Source organism: Olea europaea, unplaced genomic scaffold (assembly GCF_002742605.1).
Source record: "Olea europaea var. sylvestris unplaced genomic scaffold, O_europaea_v1 scaffold106, whole genome shotgun sequence".
Classification (NCBI taxonomy): domain Eukaryota; kingdom Viridiplantae; phylum Streptophyta; class Magnoliopsida; order Lamiales; family Oleaceae; genus Olea; species Olea europaea.
Window position 1 is genome coordinate 129473 of NW_019227947.1, and position 4624 is coordinate 134096.

The window sequence follows — 4624 nt, forward strand, 5'->3', positions numbered from 1 at the left end:
ATTGGCTCGATTCCAATCGATCTAGACGAGTAATTCGCCAAAATGAACAAACCCGATATCATCATGAAATGAAAAACCACTTTCCATTGGCTCGATTCCAATCGATTTAGACTACCAATTCGCCAAAAGTGAACAAACTCGAAGTTATCTTGAAATGAAAAACCACTTTTTATTAGCTCGATTCCAATCGAATTAGACTATTAATTCGCCAAAAACGAACAAACCCGAACTTATCAAGAAATCAAAAATCACTTTTCATTGGCTCGATCCCAATTGATTTGGACTAGCAGTTCTCCAAAAATGAACAAACCCAAAGTTAAGTTGAAATGTAAAGTTACTTTTCATTTGCTCGATTCCTATCGAATTAGACGAGCAATTCGCCAAAACGAACAAACCCAAAGTTATCAAGAAATGAAAAACCACTTTTCATTGGCTCGATTCGAATCGAATTAGACTCGCAATTCACCAAAAACGAACAAACCCAAAGTTATCAAGAAATGAAAAACCCCTTTCCATTGGCTCGATTCCCATCGAACTAGACGAGCAGTTCGCCAAAATGAACAAACCGGAAGTTATCATGAAATAAAAAGCAACTTTTCATTGGCTCGATTCAAATCAATTTAGACTAGCAATTCGTCAAAAATGGTCAAACCCAAAGTTATCTTGAAATGAAAAACCACATTTCATTGGCTCGATTCCAATCGAATTAGACTCGTAATTTACAAAAAACGAACAAACCCGAAGTTATCGTGAAATCAAAAACCACTTTTCATTGGCTCGATTACAATCGATTTAGACTAGCAGTTCGTCAAAAATGAACAAACCCAAAGTTATGTTGAAATGAAAAGTGACTTTTCAATGGCTCGATTCCTATCCAATTAGACAAGCAATTCACCAAAACGAACAAACCCGAAGCTATCATGAAATGAAAAACCACTTTTCATTGCCTCGATTCCAATCGAACTAGACGAGCAATTCGCCAAAAAGAACAAACCCGAAGTTATCATGAAATCAAAAACCACTTTTCATTGACTCGATTCCAATCGAATTGGACGAGCCATTCCCCAAAACGAGCAAACCCGAAGTTGTCATGAAATCAACAACAACTTTTCATTGGCTCGATTCCAATCGAACTAGACGAGCAATTCACCAAAATAAAGAAACCCGAAGTTATCATGAAATCAAAAGCCATTTTTCATTTGCTCGATTTCAATCGAATTAGACTAGCAATTCGTCAAAAATGAACAAACCTGAAGTTATATTGAAATCAAAAGCCACTTTTCATTGGCTCAATTCCAATCGATTTAGACCAACAATTCACCAAAAACGAACAAACCCAAAGATATCATCAAATAAAAAACCACTTTTCATTGGCTCGATTCCAATCGATTTCGACTTATAGTTTGCCAAAACGAACAAACCCAAAGTTATCAAGAAATGAAAAACCCCTTTGCATTGGCTCAATTCCAATCGAACTAGATGACCAATTCGCCAAAATGAACAAACCCGAAGTTATCATAAAATCTAAAGCCACATTGCATTGGCTCGATTCCAATCGAACTAGACGAGCAATTCGCCAAAATGAACAAACCCGATGTTATCATGAAATGAAAAACCACTTTTCATTGGCTCGATTCCAATCAATTTAGACTAGCAATTCGCCAAAAGTGAACAAACCCGAAGTTATCTTGAAATGAAAAACCACTTTTCATTAGCTCGATTCCAATCGAATTAGACTATTAATTCGCCAAAAATGAACAAACCTGAAGTTATCATGAAATCAAAAATCACTTTTCATTGGCTCGATCCCAATCGATTTAGACTAGCAGTTCTCCAAAAATGAACAAACCTAAAGTTATGTTGAAATGAAACGTTACTTTCCATTTGCTAGATTCCTATCGAATTAGACGAGCAATTCGCCAAATCGAACAAACCCAAAGTTATCAAGAAATGAAAAACCTCTTTTCATTGGCTCGATTCCATTCGATTTAGACTCGCAATTCGTCAAAAATGAACAAACCCGAAGTTAAGAAGAAATCAAAAAACTACATTTCATTGGCTCGATTCCAATCGAATTAGACGAGCAACTCCCCAAAATGAACAATCCCGAAGTTATTAAGAAATGAAAAAACCCCTTTCCATTAGCTTGATTCCAATCGAACTAAACGAGCAATTCGCCAAAATAAAGAAGCCCGAAGTTATCATGAAATCAAAAGCCATTTTTAATTGGCTCGATTCCAATTGATATAGACTAGCAATTAGCCAAAAATGAATGAACCCGAAGTTATCTTGAAATGAAAAACCACTTTTCATTTGCTCGATTCCAATCGAATTAGACTAGCAATTCGCTAAAAATGAACAAACCTGAAGTTATCATGAAAACAAAAGCCACTTTTCATTGGCTCAATTCCAATCGATTTAGACCAACAATTCGCCAAAAACGAACAAACCCAAAGATATCATCAAATAAAAAACCACTTTTCATTGGCTCGATTCCAATAGATTTCGACTAGCAGTTTGCCAAAATGAACAAACACAAAGTTATCAAGAAATGAAAAACCCCTTTGCATTGGCTCGATTCCAATCGAACTAGATGAGCAATTCGCCAAAATGAACAAAATCGAAGTTATCATAAAATCAAAAGCCACTTTTCATTGGCTCGATTCCAATCGAACTAGACGAGAAATTCGCCAAAATGAACAAACCCGATGTTATCATGAAATGAAAAACCACTTTTCATTGGCTCGATTCCAATCGATTTAGACTAGCAATTCGCCAAAAGTGAACAAACCCGAAGTTATCTTCAAATTAAAAACCACTTTTCATTAGCTCGATTCCAATCGATTTAGACTATTAATTCGCCAAAAACGAACAAACCCGAAGTTATCATGAAATCAAAAATCACTTTTCATTGGCTCGATCCCAATTGATTTAGACTAGCAGTTCTCCAAAAATGAACAATCCCAAAGTTATGTTGAAATGAAAAGTTACTTTTCATTTGCTCGATTCCTATCGAATTAGACGAGCAATTTGCCAAATCGAACAAACCTAAAGTTATCAAGAAATGAAAAACCTCTTTTCATTGGCTCGATTCCAATCGAATTAGACTCACAATTCGCCAAAAAAGGAACAAACCCGAAGTTAAGAAGAAATCAAAAAACTACTTTTCATTGGCTCGATTTCAATCGAATTAGACAAGCAACTCCCCAAAATGAACAAACCCGAAGTTATTAAGAAATGAAAAACCCTTTTCCATTAGCTTGATTCCAATCGAACTAGACGAGCAATTCGCCAAAATAAAGAAACCTAGAGATATCATGAAATCAAAAGCCATTTTTCATTGGCTCGATTCCAATTGATTTAGACTGGCAATTCGCCAAAAATGAATAAACCCGAAGTTATCTTGAAATGAAAAACCACTTTTCATTGGCTTGATTCCAATTGAATTAGACTAGCAATTCGCCAAAAATGAACAAACCTGAAGTTATCATGAAATCAAAAGACACTTTTCATTGGCTCAATTCCAATCGATTTAGACCAGCAATTCGCCAAAAACGAACAAACCCGAAGATATCATCAAATAAAAAACCACTTTTCATTGGCTCGATTCCAATCAAATTCGGCTAGCAGTTTACCAAAACGAACAAACCTAAAGTTATCAAGAAATGAAAAACCCCTTTGCATTGGCTCGATTCCAATCGAACTAGATGACCAATTCGCCAAAATGACCAAACCCTAAGTTATCATAAAATAAAAAGCCACTTTTCATTAGCTCGATTCAAATCGATTTAGAATCGTAATTTACCAAAAACCAAAAAACCAGAAGTTATCGTGAAATCAAAAACCACTTTTCATTGCCTCGATTCCAGTCGATTTAGACTAGCAGTTCGCCAAAAACGAAAAAACCCAAAGTTATCTTGAAATGAAAAGTGACTTTACATTGGCTCAATTCCTTTCGAATTAGACGAGCAATTCACCAAAACGAACAAACCCGAAGTTATCATGAAATGGAAAACCACTTTTCATTGCCTCAATTCCAAACGAACTAGACGAGCAATTCGCCAAAAAGAACAAACCCGAAGTTGTCATGAAATTAAAAACCACTTTTCATTGGCTTGATTCCAATCGAATTAAACCAACAACTCGCCAAAAATGAACAAACCTAAAGTTACCGTGAAATCAAAAACCACATTTCATTTGATCGATTAAAATCGAAATAGACCAGCAATTCGCCAAAAACGAACAAACCCAAAGTTATCAAGAAATCAAAAGCCACTTTTCATTGGCCCGATTCCAATCGATTTGGACTAGCAACTCACCAAAAATGAACAAACCCGAGGTTATCATGAATTGAAAAACCACTTTTCATTGACTCGATTCCAATCGAACAAGACGAGCAATTTGCCAAAAGGAACAAGCCCGAAGTTATCATGAAATCAAAAGCCACTTTTCATTGGCTCGATTCCAAAAGATTTAGCTAGCAATTCGCCAAAAATGAACAAACTCGAAGTTATCATGAAATGAAAAATGACCTTTCATTGGCTCGATTCCAATCGAATTAGACTACCAATTCGCAAAAAATGAACAAACCTGAAGTTATCATGAAATCAAAAATGACTTTTCG